The sequence below is a fragment of the Myxocyprinus asiaticus genome, chromosome 32 (assembly GCF_019703515.2).
Source record: "Myxocyprinus asiaticus isolate MX2 ecotype Aquarium Trade chromosome 32, UBuf_Myxa_2, whole genome shotgun sequence".
Taxonomy (NCBI): domain Eukaryota; kingdom Metazoa; phylum Chordata; class Actinopteri; order Cypriniformes; family Catostomidae; genus Myxocyprinus; species Myxocyprinus asiaticus.
Window position 1 is genome coordinate 26,228,281 of NC_059375.1, and position 20,195 is coordinate 26,248,475.

Sequence of the window (20,195 nt, forward strand, 5' to 3'; positions counted from 1 at the left end):
GTTATCAGCTGTCTTCCTTTTCTTTGGCTTTCTATCTTGTTTCTGAACAGCAGTCTAAATTGAGCAATTATATGATTTGGTGACTAAAAACAGCCATTTGGCTCCTTAATGTTTCAGTTTAGAAGCCAACGGCTCCTAAGTCATTTTTTTAGTCTGGAGCCCTGAACAGGAAAATTTGCCGATAATTAAAAAAGTCAGAATATCCGATGAATTATCGGCCTCAGCTATATATCGGTCGACCATTAATCAAAAATATTAAATAACAAATGGAAGTATGGGAATTATGCAACAATCAAACAAATGTTAAATGTTAAATGTTTATTTCGAAAGTGCAACAAAAATCCTGTTTTCTATTATATGTCTCCTTTAAAATCAAATGTACAGGGGTTCACACAAAGTAACAATAACTACTAGCATTATAAAACAGTGAAAGCATTTATGCAGCTGGGTTTTCTTTTTCTATAACACAAATGCAACTACTGCGCATTCCACTTTTCTTCTTTATAGGTAAAAAGAAGTCCAACTCCCATCGATCCAAATGTCTAGACACGCAGCAGACTACAAGCTGCGCTGAGACGAACCGCTTCCAGACAGTCCTCTCTCTAGTCTCACATAAAGCAGGAGACATTTGCAGCACCAGCAAAGACCCTGCCAATGCTAGCTCTCTATTCCAACAAAATGTAGGCCTAGTTTTATAATTTTTACAAATACAATTTCCTCACACTGAAGACACATGCTTTCTTAAAAGTCACTCTGTCTGAGGCCTTCTCAGATGTGTTTTGTTAATGGTGTCTCAGACACTCTATTTTGACTTCCAAGAGCCCAGTAGATCCTGGGAAACTTGCACATGGGCTGCTGTTGGATGGGAAGATTCATCCTAGTCTGTAATTACAACACTGAGCTGAAAATAAGGCTTTGTTTAAGCAGATGCACACGCTCCAGCACATTTCATAACCAAATGTAGCTTAGCTCTCCAGAGAGGGTCTCATGTCACTGAGACATATGATTGGGAGGGTCCATTTCTGAACACACCAGAAGGCCCATGCACAGTTCAACAATCACAGATCGGCTGGAAACTGGACAGAAATTGTACAGAATGTGCAATTTGCACATTGTACCCATGTTCTGCATGGTTTTGTTGGTCCTGTATTGCAAGTAGCTCTTCCTACAACAATGTCAACCAGCCTAGTTGTGTGTCAAGGAAGAATTTGGAAGATGAGGGGACACTATAATTTAGTTACGTGATCAAACAGGCCGGGCTACCATCCAAATATTGCACCATATATCAGTGTATCGCTATTATGTTCTATTCTATTCTATCAGATGTTATCAGAGTTTTGTCCCGAGCAGCTGCTTCTCTAGCTTCTTTCAAAAAACACCTAAAGAAACAGCTCTTTCGCAAGCACTTGACCCTATCCCACAATGCACTCTCGGCTTTATTGATATAAAAGATACAAAATAAATAAATACAATTCTATCCATTCTGCTACCTCTTTTCTTTCACCTTCCTCACTATATTTCCTTCTCTAAGCAATTTTGTAACTTGTATTGCATCACGTTGCATCCTACTGTCTTCTTTAGAATTAATCTCTTCTATTTGTTCTCCTCACTAGTAAGTCACTTTGGATAAAAGCTTCTGCTAAATGAATAAATGTAAAATTTAAATGTAAGATTAGTGATTTTGCCTTTGAATAATGAAGGAAAGCACAAAGGCAAAACAGAACATCATAACTGATTATAACCTCTAACTTCAAGGACTGTTCTGAGTTCAATAAAAGTTAAGCTAAAAATAAATACCACAGGTATCTGGACTTCCAGAGAGTAAATAATAGGTGTGGGGGAAAAAATCGTTTCAGCGATGCATCGCGATTCATACTTAAATGATTCTGAATCGATTCTCAAAAGAATCAAAATCGAATTCAGTTTAAATCATGGCAGAGTAGTGGCGCGCGCCAAAGACAGATGTAGAAACAAAGACGCGAGTTAAGTGCATACACTAAAGTCAAGTGCACAAACACGACTGTTTGCGCACCAGCAAACACATGACCATTTGTGCCCAAATGAAACTACGATCCCGAAATTCTCTCAAACCCACGCAAATAGCAACGGGAGAGTTTATTCGTGATAACAAGCCAACAAACAACATGAAAGACGAGCTCGCACCCATTATTGCACTGATTTGCACACAACGGGGGAAAACACAGAAGAAAATAATGACGAGGCAGCGGTTCGGGAGATGTTGGTTATGTTTTCATTTAATTATTTTTTTGTTTTGATGCCTTTCTCTGCTCGTGCGCTCTCCATTTTATTGGCTTCTGCTTTATTGCCGGTCACTCGCTTGTCATGACAGTGCGCAAACCTGATGATAAAGGTTTAAAATCCATCGTAGCTTTTGCGACAGGGTCGTGCGATCTTCTACTCACTTGATACATTTCTGAAGCAACAACTGCGCTATTTAAACCGCTTTACTATCACCTGTGCAGGTGAGGAGAGGAGAAGCTGACAGCTGCACTCTCATAGAAGCAGATATATCTCTCATCCTGGACCAGCAACTTCCAGTTGTGGTTAAAAATTTTAATGAATAGCATGGCATAGATTAATTTTAAATAATAATTAAATACTATTAAATGCTTTACAATGCTTAAACACAAATAAAAAATAATAATATGATCAGTTGAAGTAATAGTATTCAGTGTGTTTTGATGGAGACCCAATATTTTTTTCTTGTGCTTTTAAGAGATTTTTTTATAAGGTTCTAAAGAAAGAAACTGAAAAACAGAGATACTCTTTTAAACTATATAACCATTTATTTCATCTTGTGGATGTTCCATGTTTTGTTCACAGCTCATACTGAATGTAAAAGGCCAGTTTATGTAATGTGACTCATTCTGATTTTTTAAAACAGCTGTTAAATTAAAAGCTGAAAGGGAAAAATAGAATATTTTGAAGAAACTGAAAAAAGAAAGAAACTGAAGGACAAGATGCATCGTGATACATAGAGAATCGTAATCGAATCAAATCATGAGGCCAGTGAAGATTCACACCTCTTGTAAATAAACAATAATCAAGAATAACCCATATATTATGATTCAAAGGTCTTTTAAGCTATTCCTCCACCGACAAGTGTAAATACAGGCCTGGCATCGCGGGCTCGTGGACGCGCGCACAACAGCACCGCTGCTGAAAAAACCAAGGGGAAACACTGGGTTCTTTACCAAGAGATGGCCAAGTTCCCCTAATCTAGACATTTTACAAGAGGGAATTCCTTCATAACACATCACAAACCACAGTGCTGACCTGTTTAAGTCATTCTACCAATGCCTTTTGGATCCAGGAAACAAAATCCATATTACTAAGTGCCTGGTCCCCACATGTATAGAAACACATGTCATCTAGCTGGCAAATGAATGTGACATTGCCCTCTTTCCCCCAAAAACACTAAGTGCAAATTGATTTGAGCTGAAGGACGTTGCCTTGATGAGCAATGCATGAAAGTGCACTTTATGCAGGGTTCTCCGATGCCTGCAATTCTCTAGGCAGAACGGCTAATGGCTGCAGCAGTTTTCTTTGTTTCAAACAGATAATTTTCACACTCTGCAGGACTCGTGCTGCCAGAATGTCTGTTCTTGCATAAGCCTGCAAATCAAGATGTCTGCCACAAGGTGTTTAAAAGGATGCTAGTTTTTCTTTGTTATCCACATACACCAATCAGCCACAATATTAAAACCATCTGCCTAATATTGTGTAGGCCCCCCCGTCTGGCACCATCAATCATGCCATGGTCAAAATCACTGAGATAAAATTTTTTCCCCATTCTGATGGTTGATATGAACATTAACTGAAGCTCCTGACCCGTTTCTGCATGATTTTATGCACTGAACTGCTGCCACACGATTGGCTGATTAGATAAATCGTATTTCTGTAACTGCTGATCTCCTGGGATTTTCACACACAACAGTCTCTAGAATTTACTCAGAATGGTGCCAAAAAAATAAAAATTAAATTAAAAAATAAAAATAAAAAACATCCAGTGAGGGGCAGTTCTGTGGACGGAAACACCTTGTTGATGAGAGAGGTCAACAGAGAATAGCCAGACTGGTTCGAACTGGCAAAGTCTACAGTAACTCAGATAACCGCTCTGCATAATTGTGGTGAGAAGCACAGGGTTAGCGCTGTTTTGGCGGCACGAGTGGACCTACACAATATTAGACAGGTGGTTTTAAGGTTGTTGCTGATCGGTGTATATTATAATAGAGATATAAGAGAACTTGCATAACATTAAATACAAAGGCAAAAAATGCAGCAATATAGAATACATTATAAAGACAATCCACGTAAGAACAGAGTTTTTGTAAAGGCAGTGATGCAACAATATCATGTTAAGCGAACCCACGTGAGATTTTTTTTTTCTTCAGTTTTTTTTTTTTTAAAGCATTTGATGCAAATAAAATACACATCCTCACTACTCAGGATTTCTTCCTTGAGTTACTTTGGTGTTAAATGTCAGTGGTAAAAACAGCTTTCTGTGCTTTAGCACCACTAGTTGCATTGGTTTTGGTAACTGCAGCGACTCCTGACACCTAATCGAAAGCTCATATTTTATTGGTCAGGGAATTTCATCGCCGGATGAAGAAAAAACAATTGACACGCTCACTGTAAAAAAAAAAAAAAACAAAAAAAAAAAAAACCCTTGCTTGTTGGTGCACGTATGTTTGCTCCAGGTGTGAATGGCTTCATAGGAACCCATTGTTTCTATTCAAAATGTTAATTGTGGTAAAAACTTGCGACGAAAATTCATGTTTGGTGTGCGAAGGCCTTTCCACTGCTTTCTTTCAAGAGACATTAGGCCATGAGATTAAAGGAAAGGAGGGGGTGTGTATTTACTATTACCTGCTCACAAATTCCATATGGGGGAGTGAAGATAAAATGGTTTTATCTGTGGCAAGCTTTCTTCCTCTCAGAGTACTTTCTGCCCCTTAGAAGGAGTTGGGTATCTGCGGAAACTTCAGCCTAACAGCACAGGTCACTGCTTTGAGACTTAACAAGCTCATCGATATTTTTTCTTACAAAGAATGTTTCGGGTTTACTACAAGTTACTCTCTTTTGACAGCATTTGTGGGATAATGTTGATTACCAGAGAAAATAATTTTTACTAAAGAACAAAAAATGCATTCAGTAAGGCAAATATAATGAAAGTAAGTGGGTCCAATACACAAAATATTAACTACACATTGTTTCAAAAGTATTTCCACAATACTTCAGCATAATACATGTTAACATGTCTCTAGCGTGACAAAATCGCTTGCTAACCTTGTCTGTGTAAAGTTATCCAGTATTCCAGCTTTGTTGTCATAACAATGTAACATCGTCAAACCCTGTAGGACTAAATCCCTGTGAAGCGCGGAGGAGGGCGGGGCCGGAATGACACACGCCCAGACCCCAATCAGCCTGATGAGGCGAGCGAGGGATAAAAGCGACCAGAGACGGCAGTTCGAGAGAGAGAGAGAACTATTGGGCAGCTGCCTGTAGTTCACTCTCTCTCTCGAACTGCTGTCTCTGGGTCAGAAGTTTACATACACTAAGTTAACTGTGCCTTTAAGCAGCTTGGAAAATTCCAGAAAATTATGTCAAGCCTTTAGACAATTAGCCAATTAGCTTCTGAAAGGAGTACTGAATTAGAGGTGCACCTGTGGATGTATTTTAAGGCCTACCTTCAAACGCAGTGCCTCTTTGCTTGACATCATGAGAAAATCAAAAGAAATCAGCCAAGACCTCAGATAAAAAATTTTGGACCTCCACAAGTCTGGTTCATCCTTGGGAGCAATTTTCAAATGCCTGAAGGTACCACGTTCATCTGTACAAACAACAGTATGCAAGTATAAACACCATGGGACCACGCAGCCATCATACGCTCAGGAAGGAGATGAACGTAGTTTGGTGACAAAAAAGCAAATCAAACCCAGAACAACAGCAAATGACCTTGTGAAGATGCTGGAGGAAACAGGTAGACAAGTATCTATATCCACAGTAAAACGAGTCCTATATTGACATAACCTGAGAGGCTGCTCAGCAGGCTCCAAAACCGCCATAAAAATGCCAGACTACCGTTAGCAAGTGCACATGGGGACAAAGATCTTACTTTCTGGAGAAATGCCCTCTGGTCTATTGAAACAAAAATCAAACTGTTTGGCCATAATGACCATCATTATGTTTGGAGGAAAAAGGGTGAGGCTTGCAAGCCGAAGAACACCATCCCAACCGTGAAGCATGGGGGTGGCAGCATCATGTTGGGAGGGTGTTTTGCTGCAGGAGGGACTGGTGCACTTCACAAAATAGATGGCATCATGAGGAAGGAAATTTATGTGGATATATTGAAGGAACATCTCAAGACATCAGCCAGGAAGTTAAAGCTCGGTCGCAAATGGGTCTTCCAAATGGACAATGACCCCAAGCATACCTCCAAAGTTGTGGCAAAATGGCTAAAGGACAACAAAGTCAAGGTATTGGAGTGGACATTACAAAGCCCTGACCTCAATCCAATAGAAAATTTGTGGGCAGAACTGAAAAAGTGTGTGTGCGAGCAAGAAGGCCTACAAACTTGACTCAGTTGCACAAGTTCTATCTGGAGGAATGGGCCAAAATTCCAGCAAATTATTGAGAGATACTTGTGGAAGGCTACCCAAAACATTAGACCCAAGTTAAACAATTTAAAGACAGTGCTACCAAATACTAACAAAGTGTATGTAAACTTCTGACCCACTGGGAATGTGATGAAAAAAATAAAAGCTGAAATAAATAAATCTCTCTACTATTATTCTGACATTTCACATTCTTAAAATAAAGTAGTGATCCTCACTGACCTAAGGCAGGGAATGTTTTCTACAATTAGATGTCAGGAATTGGGGAAAAACTGAGTTTAAATATATTTGGCTAAGGTGTATGTAAACTTCTAGTTTACTTAGTCTTCAACTAAGTATATTTTGTATATAAGTACACTTGTTCATTCTTCTGCCAGTGCAGTAAAGACAAAATACACTTATATTAAAGATGTACAGTATTATCTGAAAGCAAGTCCAACAGTATGTTGCTTCTCAGGTGAATGTATCTTGTTATAAGGATATTTAGATATTTTAAAATATTTAATATTATATTCAACATTCTCATATGACACATTTTTCTTCTGCAATAGAGCTCCTAAAGTAAATGTATGTTGTTTTGAAGGAAGTTTAGATATTTATCTTGGAAAACAAGCCAAAACAAAACAAATCAAAAACATCCATCTTAAAAAAAAAAATGTAAAAAAAAACAAAAAAAAAAAACATTCTCTTCTTAATAGAGCTGTGTATCGCCGATTTCCTCACGATACGATACACACCTTGACAAATATGTTCTGATTCAACATGTCACAAGCCATCACTTTATAATCTAGCCGCAGCAAACGTGCGCGAGGGAAATGCGTCCCCGTGCCAGAGTACATCAGCCGGGTGCAGTCGGATCACTACACGCGACTCATAGAAGAGGCACTGACCACACAGAGAAATGCCAGTTTCGGAGATTGTAATTATTTACATGACCTGCTTCCTTATTTTTTTCATTTGAATAAAGGATGCATTAAAGATATAATGCCGGAGTGTTTCATTTAAAGACGCTCTGACATGCAAGTTTTGCTTGAGTTCCGGGTCCACTTTATTTCATAACGAGAAATGCTTCCTCATACTTTCCTGAAGTGCTCCTTTCACGCACCATTAGAGTTTAATGTGATCTCATGTTACATTAAATGAGATCAAATGACTATTCGACAAAAACATTTTTGTCTACAATTTTTTTTTATTGTCGACGTAGTCGATAACGTCGACTAATCATTTCAGTTTGCCTAATTAGAGCAGCAGGAAGAGCAGTAAAGGCCTTTGTTCTAAAGACTTCACTCATAGATAGAACGTGACATATGGACACTTTGATCTGAGATCCAACACTCTGTGTGTTTAAATTCACTTTAAAAGCTTGATTTTAGTCAGACTAAAACAATAATTATTCTTTTTAAAACGTCATGCTTTAGTCCGAGTGTAATCAGTTTGTTTTTTGCAAAGTCAGACTAAATGACCTAAATAATGCGATTGTAGCTCAGCTTCATCCAGCATGTATACACGTTTATCGTAACACAATTGGCCTTTTTTTGTGCACATGCTCTGAAAGACAGGCCTCACATTACGTGTTTTTAACTCATAGTATTTGTTGTCCTTCAAATATATTCGATTACGCCATGTCATGTATACTCGGACAGATGAAGACTGTAGCTCGATTATAACTGTGCATGTAAATGTACTAAATGATGAACAAAGTGGACTGCTGAGAGATTTTGTTGATGCAGGCAACAACGGAGCACACCTATCTAAAAATGGCACCAACTCACATTTCATAAACTTAGACAAACAAATCATATAAAATAGATGGACAAAATATTATAACCAAAACCAGAATTAATTAATGTCACTTTCCATCATGCTGTATGTGCATGTTTGAAAGTTTTCCTGGCTCTGCTCTTTGCAAATGTTCACCAGCACATATTAAATATTCCATGTGCCATCCCAACATAACTTGTGTATACGCGTGTGGTCTGTGTGTGTGTTGGTTTAAGTCACTACAAGAACAGATTTGTCTGAGCGATTGTATGGCAATCTTCGGCAGTGTGAGTACAGTTTATAAATGTGATATTGTACAGCAACTGGGCAATGTGTTTACCCAGAAACCACAGTAATGAAGAGGCTGGAGCTACACGCTGGAAAACTTCAGAGCTGCCCACAGGCGAGGGCCCTGTTTAAAGTCTGGCAGATCACACGGCCTCGTTCAGCTCCACATCCTTTGCAAACATGTGGCTGCAATTGAGTGGAACAGTCCCTCCCTCCAGCCAGCCATCCCACCAGCCCCATGTAAACATCCCAACATCCAGATTAATACATCACAATCTGATTAAACTATGGCTCTGAGCAACATCTCAACTAAAGCCTAATCAAAATCAAAGCCCTAAAGTCCCTGAGATAATCCCAGCACATTGGTTCCAACAGTGATGCTGTATGCATGGAGTTCTACAGGTAAACACATGTTCTCATATGTCTGTGGGTCATTAATGTGGAGTGGAACGCTAGAGGTGGGCTGCAGGGGGATCTGGTCTCTGACAGACCAATCAAGCGCCAATAATTATGAGACAGGAAACCCGCTGATTGCGTAGGCCTGTCTCTGTCTGAGGCACGGGGTTAAGGGTTAATCTCTGGTCTTTGGCAATCAGGGTTGCTGTATGCTCCCTCTCTCCCTCCGAAAATACAGCCAAAGGTAAGGGAGGTGAATAAAAATTGCAGCAGTCAGATTCGGAGACAAATGCAGTTGGCTATGACGTGAGCCTTTGAAAAAGAGGGGACCCTCTGGCAACCGAGAGCAGAGCACTCAAACCACTTACCAGCAGTTTAATTTCACAAAGCATTCAGCTAAGTTTAGGAAGGCTTTTGGGAAATACGACAGGCTCTGATTAACAAAAGAATAATATACAATCAATGTATAAAACCACACAGATGAAAGGTACAATTTTGGAATGGAAGATAAAGTCGCTCTTATAGTAGAGGAAGTAATGTACATATAGCAGATTTATCAGCAATTTACCAGGCTCTGAAATAACAAAGTAAAGCTCTTACCTCACAGGGTAGCAAGTGTGAAAGTACATGATGATCTGGGGTACCACAGTATAGGCTAATCAACCTCATAAGTATCAGCATTGAGAGACGGTATCACCAGGCAAAAGCCACAAACTCACTAAAAAAACCTTTGGAGTACCTAAAAAGAAACAGAGTAAAGAAAACTATGATTACTGTATATTATCTGGTAAAAAAAAAAAATGGGAGAAAATGTTGCATAAAGGAGCCCATTATTGCATAAAAAAAGGATTGTAACGTCACTAAAAAACAAACAGAAAACACGTCAAGACACTGAATTTTCATACACTTTATGATCTGCATATCTCCAAACAATGTTCTGAGAGTTCTTTTTGACCCTACTGAAGTTCAGAGATTGGGGATGTTGGGCACTTTATTAGGACCATAGTGTTCCAAATAAAGTGCTCAGTGAGTGAATAATGCAACAATGTTTGTAAATGTTTTTCATAAAAGTTATTATAAAATGTTAACAATAGATTTCCTATGACAACAGTCGCACACAAAAATTACCCCAGATTCTTCACTGAAGATGCCTGTTTTTGTGTTCATATATGCTGTTTTGTAATTATTCTTCTATAAAAATGTGTTAGACCAGTGGTTCTCAAACCTGCCTGGAGGCCCCCAAACACAACACATTTTGGATGTCTCCTCAATCAAAGACATGATTCAACTCATCAACTCGTCAGAAATGGGCAACATGCAAAATGTGCAGTGCTGGGGGGCCTCCAGGGCCAGTTTAAGAACCACTGCGCTAGACGACCGTCTTTGGTCGTTGCACAGTTTACCGCTAGTTTTCAACATCTCGTGCATGAGTGCCAAGTTAAGACATTCGTCATTTACTAAATGTAAAAATATTGACGGATAATTCAAATGCTTTCCATCATTTAACTCCGCTAAAACCATCTTTACGTGGTATATCTGCCTATGCTGCTTCACTCTTTTTCAGTTTCTGCATGTACATAAGAAAGGGAGAAAGAGCGCGCCTGCATGAGCGCTGTTTCAGGTATATTAGAGTGAGAAAACAGCACTTTTAATGCAAAAACAACTAGAATAAAAACACTTTAAAAATATTTTCTATATAATGTTATTTGCATTAGGGAGTTTTTATTCTGATGGTACTATACAAGTTCATAATTCAGGTGTCAGATGTCACTTGCCCTGGTGTGCCCAAATGATTAGCCACATTCGCACGCAGTAATTTTCACTCGCAAACACAAGTGAAACGCTCGCACTGTAGAACCCTGCTCTAGCACTGTTTGCCAATGCAGAGTGAATTCTAAGTCAGACAATATGATGCCAAAGGCAGAGAGGTGAAATCAGCCTTTCACACAGATCACTTTCTCCAAACAGCCTTTGTCCAAGTATTAAAATGAACAGAGACTTTGTGTGGATTAGTGCCCGATGCAGGTCAGAAATGCACCTCAGACAGAGTGTCACCACATCTGAGACATTCAGATCCACACAGGTACCAGAAGGAGTTGACCCCAATGCCCTCACTCAAATAGAGGATTACAACCCATTTCTCTGGATATCCCAAGTCCTGGAATTTAAATTTCTCGCCAGATGCTTAAAAATGGCCATCTATTTGTAGTAAGGAAAGTAACTTTCTTTTTTAATCAGAGTGGATTGCGTATGCACAAAAAATCTCCACAACAAACACTAGACTGGAAACATCAGCCTAATGCACAACATGATTTGTGACATTGTTTTCTGAGTGTAGAGAGACATATAGAGCGAGAACCCAGAGTTGAAAGATGTGGGACAGCTGTAGGAAGTGGAAATCAAACATTTGACATTCCATCACTACTTCTAATTCCAGAGGGTTTAGTAAAATCAACAGGAAAGTATGAGTGTGTATAAAAAGCAATTGGGGCTCTGAGGGGAGACTAATACGATCAAAGTGAACGATCAGTCATAGCTAATTGAAATTAAAGCCCATGAAATGAGAAGGTTATTGTGGTTCACTGAGGCGCTAGGTATGGGAACACAGATGCCTTGAGGGTGGGCTCAACCGTGCTCGCAGCCTGCAAAGAGCTAAAAAGCACCCACTCGTTATTTTTACGCTGTGGTTGAGATACTCATTAATTTTTGTGATTTTGTTTTTACAAGGAAGTAAAACAGCTAGGAGAGAATATTCAGTCACGATTTAGCTTTGTGGAAAGGCAACCGCTGAGTTCAGGATCTTCCAGTTTATGAGACGACATTAAACTTGTTTACTATCAAAATCATAAACTTGATCTGTTCATACAGTCCATGAGAACATTGCAAATTCAGAAATTTGATTCAAATGATTAGATAATACCAAGCCTAAATGCGAACTCTTGAACTGCAGAAAGTTTTATAACTTTTATGTTAAACATCTATGTTGTTATAGTTGTTCCACCACATCAAGGTAAATCAGTCCATAAAGAGGTGTGACTGGCCAAAGCCTAAAGATGAAAGGCGATAATAAATAATTAACCTTGAGCAATAGTTGAGTGATGATGAACAATATCACCATGTAACACATCTGTTCATATTCACCATTTAGGAATTCTTACTCATTTCCTCTACAAAGCAAAAACCTATTACGGAGGAAGTCATTCAATTACAATCAGCCATTGTCCATTAATTTGTGTTAAGGCTCTGAAAGAGAAAACACAATATATAGGCTATTACCTCAGGGTGCTTTGTAAGACACTTAACTACAGGCTTTTCTGCTCAAATCTGCTTATCAAATACAGTCAAATGCATATTTTAAATAATGCATTATGAAAAACTGAGAGATTATAAAAAGCAGGTTTCTTTTCTACTTTGCAATTCAAGTTAACAGGTGAAATAATCCAATTTTGATCTGTTTTCCAACTCTTAAATCCAGTTCAATGAGCGTTTAACCTATAAGTAAAAAATTAACATCCTGCTTCTTTAATTGTGGTAGCTGGACTTGCTGGAGGGCTCAGTGCTAATGAATGCTTTTTATGGAGGGTTTTTTTCAGGTTCAGCAGTGCGATGAGCACACGCAAAGTTCAGGCGAGAGTTTGATTGTGGAAATGCACAACTTTAAAGTTGTGTAGCTCAGTGTAAATGCCAAATACATCTCAGATCTGACAACCTGCACAACAAATACACAGAAAGCAGTTAACAGTCAATGCAGTGTTTGGATATAATGAACAAATCGTTCAAATTTGGGAAGATCTTTCTAAAATATAATGAACATACGAAGCAAAAGGGAAAACTAACACACATATTTACAAAGAAGAGCAAGTATGAGCAAAAAAAACCTAAGAGAGACCAAGGTGCCACACTAGCAACATGTGGCAAGTGCTAGCAAGCCAACGCGCTTCTTATTACGTCAATACCCGTCTGACGCTAGTATAATGGAGTAGCAATAAATGCATTTGGTAAAGCTAAATATTGGGAGGTCTCGACACTGCCAATAATGGAAGCTAACTGCAACCAAATCTCCTCTATTGTTCAGTACGCTCACAACTGCACCCTCCAACAAAAAGCTCCTGAAAGACATGGCATTTCCTATACAGCGAGAGATAAAGAGAGTGACATGGAAAAAGACATTACATGTCAAACATGAGGGTATTCCGCATTGTAAGGGCTTAACAAGGAGTAATTTACATGTGGTTTCCAAACAAAGCAAGTCTTTTTGGTGCAAATTCTTACACATAGAAAAAGCATATGCCAAAAAATTATTTGAAACGCATATGCTCTGTAAAACCTAAAATGCTGTAACTACATATTTTGTCAAAATTGAGATGTTACCGAAATTGGGTCTTTTAGACTAAGGTTTCCCAAAACCCCTGGGGATTCGTGAGGGAACTCAAGGGGGTTTGTGAAAGAGTGTAGAGATTGCACACGAAAATATGTCTATCATTTATTGATTTTTAAAAACTGATTATTCCAAATGTTGTTCCGCCATTTACCAAATAAAAAAAAAAAAACAAGAACACAAGGTAAACCAAGTGTGTCAATTTGTTCTTTAAACCAAACTTGTGCCTATGGCTTCAGCGCAAATTTCTTACCTCAATTAGATGAGAGCACACATGTGTGTGTGTGTGTGTGTGTGTGTGCGGGTTTGGGTGGTTTACGAGGAAATTTTTTTAGGTTACAAACTGGCAATTACAAAGGTATTATGCTATAAATGTGGTTTATGAGGACATTTCTAGTGTCCCCATAATTTAAATTGCTTAAATAAATAAATAAATAAATAAATGATGTTTTATTGAAAATGTAAAAATGCAGAAAGTTTTTTGTGAGGGTTAGGGATAGGGATAGGGTTAGGGTTAGGGGATAGAATCTACAGTTCGTACAGTATAAAAATCATTATGTCTATGGAGAGTCCTCATAAGGATAGCTGCACCAACACGTGTGTGTGTGTGTGTGTGTGTGTGTGCGTGTGCGCGCGTGGGCAGGTTTAACTGGTTTACGAGACCTTTTTTTTTTAGGTTACAAACTGGTAATTACAAGGATATTATGCTGTAAATGTGGTTTATGAGGACATTTCTAGTGTCCCCATAATTCAAATCTCTTAAAAAAAAAAACATACTAAATGATGTTTTATTGAAAATGTAAAAATGCAAAAAGTTTTTTGTGAGGGTTAGGTTTAGGGGTAGGGTTAGGGGATAGAATCTATAGTTCGTACAGTATAAAAATCATTATGTCTATGGAGAGTCCTCATAATGATAGCTGCACCAACGTGTGTGTGTGTGTGTGTGTGTGTGTGTGTAAATATTTTACTACTGGGAATGTAGTGCAAACTCTGATTGGGACAGAAATGACAATGGTGAATTAAATGAAGTGAAATGTATAAATATTATAAGAAAAGAACAATAGATGTAATAAAGGTTCATTAAAATATAAAGAAATATTACAAAAAATAAAGTGCAAAGATGAAACCAATTATATTTCTAAAGGTTAAAATTACTTAAAATATCAGGGGGTATTTCAAATGAATCATTAATGTCAAAGCGGTTCGGCTGAAAACCCCTGTTTTAGACTACGATCTAACCAGTGAAAGATGGGTTTGACAAGTCCAGGTACCGAGTCCAATACCTGTTTTTTTTTTTTTTTTTTTTTCTGAACTCCATATCAACAGTTTATTTCAATTTAAACATCAAAATGGTGTTTAAATACATTAATTAATTAAACTTTAATCAAATGAAAATATAACAATACATTTTCAAGGGGGCCTGTGTAGCTCAGCAAGTAAAGATGCTGACTACCACACCTGGAGTTGCATGTTCGAATCCAGGGCGTGCTGAGTGACTCCAGTCAGGTCTCCTAAGCAACCAATTGGCCTTGCTGCTAGGGTGGGTAGAGTCACACGGGGTAACCTCCTAGCGGTCGCTATAATGTGGTTCTTGCTCTCGGTGGGGCGCGTGGCTAGTTGTGCGTGGATGCCGCGGAGAATAGCATGAGCCTCCACACGTGCTATGTCTCCACGGTAACGCACTCAACAAGCCACATGATAAGATGTGCGGATTGACGGTCTCAGACGCGGAGGCAACTTAGATTCGTACTCCACCACCCGGATTGAGGCAAAACACTACGCCACCACGAGGACTTAGAGCACATTGGGAACTGGGCATGCCAAATTGGGGAGAAAAAAAAAAAAGAAAAGAAAATAATTTTCAGCATAAAATTTTGTGCTAAAAAGTTTGCATACCCTGGCAAAAATTGTGAAATGTTGGCATGATTTTGAAAATATGACAGATCATGCAAAAAAACTGTCTTTTATTTAAGGATAGTGATCATATGAAGCCATTTATTATCACATAGTTGTTTGGTTCCTTTTGTAAATCATAATGATAACAGAAATCACCCAAATAGCCCTGATCAAAAGTTTACATACCCTTGAATGTTTGGCCTTGTTACAGACACACAAGGTGACACACACAGGTTTAAATGGCAATTAAAGGTTAATTTCCCACACCTGTGGCTTTTTAAATTGCAATTAGTGTCTGTGTATAAATAGTCAATGAGTTTGTTAGCTCTCACGTGGATGCACTGAGCAGGCTAGATACTGAGCCATGGGGAGCAGAAAAGAACTGTCAAAAGACCTGCGTAACAAGGTAATGGAACTTTATAAAGATGGAAAAGGATATAAAAAGATATCCAAAGCCTTGAAAATGCCAGTCAGTACTGTTCAATCACTTATTAAGAGGAGGAAAATTCTGGGATCTCTTGATACCAAGCCAAGGTCAAAGAAAGTTTTCAGCCATAACTGCCAGAAGAATTGTTCGGGATACAAAGAAAAACCCACAGGTAACCTCAGGAGAAATACAGGCTGCTCTGGAAAAAGACGGTGTGGTTGTTTCAAGGAGCACAATATGATGGTACTGACTCAAAAATGAGCTGCATGATCAAGTTGCCAGAAAGAAGCCTTTACTGCAGCAATGCCACAAAAAAGCCCGGTTACAATATGCCCAACAACACCTTGACACGCCTCACAGCTTCTGGCACACTGTAATTTGGAATGACGAGACCAAAATAGAGCTTTATGGTCACAACCATAAGCGCTATGTTTGGAGAGGGGTCAACAAGGCCTATAGTGAAGGGGGGGGGGGGGGAGGTGAGCTCTAAAGGGACAGGGAATCTTGCGAAAACTGATGGCAAGATGAATGCAGCATGTTATCAGAAAATACTGGCAGACAATTTGCATTCTTCTGCACGAAAGCTGCGCATGGGACACACGTGGACTTTCCAGCATGACAATGACCCTAAGCACAAGGCCAAGTTGACCCTCCAGTGGTTACAGCAGAAAAAGGTGAAGGTTCTGGAGTGGCCATCACAGGCTCCTGACCTTAATATCATCGAGCCACTCTGGGGAGATCTCAAACGTGCGGTTCATGCAAGACGACCAAAGACTTTGCATGACCTGGAGGCATTTTGCCAAGACGAATGGGCAGCTATACCACCTGCAAGAATTTGGGGCCTCATAGACTACTATTACAAAAGACTGCACGCTGTCATTGATGCTAAAGGGGGCAATACACAGTATTAAGAACTAAGGGTATGTAGACTTTTGAACAGGGGTCATTTCATTTTTTTCTTTGTTGCCATGTTTTGTTTTATGATTGTGCCATTCTGTTATAACCTACAGTTGAATCTGAATCCCATAAGAAATAAAAGAAATGTGTTTTGCCTGCTCACTCATGTTTTCTTTAAAAATGGTACATATATTACCAATTCTCCAAGGGTATGCAAACTTTTGAGCACAACTGTTTATACAGTTACCTCGCAGCACAATCCAAGAATACAACATGGGAGTTGTATTTTGTCAAATAAAATTCTGCACTACAGAGAATCACAGATGTCAGATATTGCTTAAATATAGGGCTGTCAGGATTATGAGTAATTGTTAAACAAATAATTGCGATTATGACAATGAATTTCCTGTTTTAGGGATAAGATGATTAATTGTCATTTAAATTGTCATATTTTTTTAAGGTGTGATTTTTTTCTGCATGTTTGCTTCATACACCTTAAGAAGTCATTTTTACACATTTAACTTGAAATATATATATCAAATAATAAAATAGGAATATGTGATTTTCTTTTAAGGCTTTAAAAACTTATGAATGACATGAAAAATAATGTGTTAAATATCAAAATATTTCAAATACTTAAAAGATGTCTCTCTTTTTGGTCATCTTTACATTTACACTGTTGTTTTTTGAACTCATATTTTACATTTTATATTTTTTATAATAAATAATTGTAATATATATTTTTTTATATTTATATAATATTTTATTATTTTATGCAATTGTAAAATATTTCTGTCCTAATTTCTTCACTTTCACACGTTATTTTAATGCTCTGATTAAACCCACCAACGCTTATTTGTCATGAAGCAAAGCCTTTGAGATTTCGTTTCATCGTCACTCCACAGAAGAGTGCGTTTCCTTTGTGTCACTGTGTGTCATTAACAGTGTGTGTATGAACCAGGAATATTTGCCATTACACAATCGTTTAAAGTGAAACCGGAGTGCTTTGCATTCACTATAAAAGTTTATACTTGTTCGTTTATATTTTCGCGGGAATTTGGTACGAGCCTCTGCTGACAGAGCGTGCATCAGAGCGCTTGAGCCTCTTCACGCGCTCTTCCGGACAGGAGCTGGTTGACGTCCGCAGGTGGCTCAGTGATGCTCGGACTCGGAGTTCAACTGAATGACACACAAATGTGCCGTTCATGGCATTTATACAGTATATTCACTTAAAATTCCCTTATTTGGGAATTAAAATGAGATTGGAATTAGAATGCCCAATAACCGCGGCTAGATCAAATAACCGCGATCAGGCGATTATTTAATAATCATGACAGGCCTACTTAAATACAATACAATTACCATTGATTTATTATTAGTAGAAGTATTATTAGTAATACAGTGAATATTACACACCTTTACAATAGTGATATATTTCTGTCATAATTTTTTTCATTTAAATGAAGCTTTTATTTTGAAGTGTTTCTGTTTTTATGACAGTAGATTTTCAGTCTGGAAAAGCCGGTCGCAACGTGACAAAGTAATTATTCAACTGCAAAATGCTGCTTTTTAATTAAATAAGTATATACTCTGTATGTGCCTCATGCAACAAAGTGAATTTGCGCTCTGTTCGCTGTCATCTGCTACAAACAGAGCCCGCGATGCTCATGACAGTGTTTTCCTGTGAGCCAAGGAGGAGCTTTAAAAAGGTGCGTGCAGCCGGCGTCGGCACAACACTGTCTCCACACATTCTAAAGTGCACACATTTTAAGCACGCTGCATTTGCAAACTATATATTTATCTTATTAAATCGACGCTTTTGCGGTTAAATAAATCTCACTAGGACATAACCTGATTTTACTTTGTGTGCTGAATGTTTATGTAATGACATTCGTACATCAGATTAGTCAGACTTTTTTTTGGTTTCAGAGCATTTTTAGGAGCATGAGTACATGAGCGTGGTATATACTAGTATCAGTACCGGGGCTTCCCTAGGTTTGACTTAAAGCTTATGTATGTAACTTTTTCAGTGTTAAAATACTTTCTTCTCTCCCAGCTTAATATGCAGAGACAACAATTAGTAAGCCATTCATAGGTTAATTTTCTCGAAAATTGTAAACATTGTTTCTCTGTGGCACTATAAAAATTCCTATGTTTGTTTTGAGCGACCCGTTTAGACCCCACCTAACAACATTACACAACCAATGGCATGAGTCAAGGGCGAGTCTATCTGACTGTTTGAACTACTGCAGACCAGGTGTGTATTCAGAAAACTGTTTTGAAAACACTGTTTATTTTTGCAATTCCATTTGGTGGCGCTTGCATTGCAGAAATTACATCCTTCAGCTTTACTTATGATCAGGTTAAAGAGCACCTATTATGGTTTTTAAACGTGCCTAATTTTGTTTTAAAGGTCTCATACAATGGATTTAAATGCATCCAAGGTCAAGAAACACTTTAATTTGCTCATAATTTAAATTGCAGCATTACCTTTTTTCCCCCAGTGTCAAAAATGACTCGTTCAATGATCCATTCTAAAGGATTGATTCTAAACTCCTCCTTTCAGAGAGCATACTCTGATTGGTCAGATGTCCCAGTCTGTTGTGATTGGTCTACCGCTTTGTGTAGTGTTTGAGGGCGGGTCAAAGCTGTTCGTGAGCAGCCAATGAAAACCAGAGGCGGGTTTTTTGTTACCAAATTACGTAGGTTAGTACAGGAAGTAAGTCTGGAATTACTAATGACCCGTTTCAGGTGTTCAGAATCGGTTCTTTCTTTTGGGTGTCAATAAATCCATTTGTCGTGCACTTTGATTTTTGAAACTTTGCAGACTTTTTTACATTCACAAACAGCTATATAACACACTACATAAAGGGTAATATTTGAAAAACCATAATTGGTGCTCTTTAAAAGGAAATGGAGTGAGACTGTTTTAAAATGCACATTCAGCTGGACAATCAAAAAAACGTTGAAGCCATTTTTCTCCATTTCAGTGTTGGCATTAGGGGTGTAACGGTATGGCTTTTCACAGTACGATAACCATCACAAAAATTACCACAGTATTACGATATCACGGTATTGAGGTGCATTGATGATATTATTAGCAGTTTAATATTTGGTTATAAAAGATGTCTGATAAACACACAGAGAAATATTTCAGTTATAACCAATTCTTGAACTTTATTTTGGATTTCTTCAATGTTAATCCTTTACCTCTTGAACATCAGGACATTCTCGTAATCTGACATGGTAAAAAAAAAAAAATAATTATCTCAAACAGGTAAAACAATAAAAAAAAATGCAATATGTACAGTAGTCAGATGATTATCACGAGAAAAAATATTTTGTTATTGTTATTTTAGGATTTATGAAATTGTATTGTAATAATTTGTAATTATTAATGCCCAGGTTAACACTTAGATATGCATTTGTATGCATTCAGTAATTTGTTGCATTTGTGATTTAGTTTAATTCTAAACAATACCTACTGAAAATATATTATTCATTTGCAGTTTAT

The 20,195-nt window shown here is 38.1% G+C and overlaps 1 protein-coding gene and 1 long non-coding RNA gene across 3 annotated transcripts in view; one reads left to right on the forward strand and one right to left on the reverse strand.

Annotated features, from left to right (window-relative positions):
* Positions 1–20,195, reverse strand: part of bmpr1ab (bone morphogenetic protein receptor, type IAb) — a 72,540-nt gene that overhangs the window by 42,781 nt on the left and 9,564 nt on the right. The window contains exon 2 of one of the 2 annotated variants that reach the window (XM_051668038.1): positions 9,684–9,822. The exons of the other annotated variant lie outside the window; for it this stretch is intronic. The gene's annotated coding sequence lies outside the window, so the exon portion shown is untranslated. The remainder of the gene's footprint in view (positions 1–9,683; positions 9,823–20,195) is intronic. 2 annotated transcript variants of the gene reach the window in all.
* LOC127423599 (uncharacterized) overlaps positions 1–20,195 on the forward strand; it is a 419,204-nt gene that overhangs the window by 30,084 nt on the left and 368,925 nt on the right. The gene's annotated exons all lie outside the window — the stretch shown is intronic.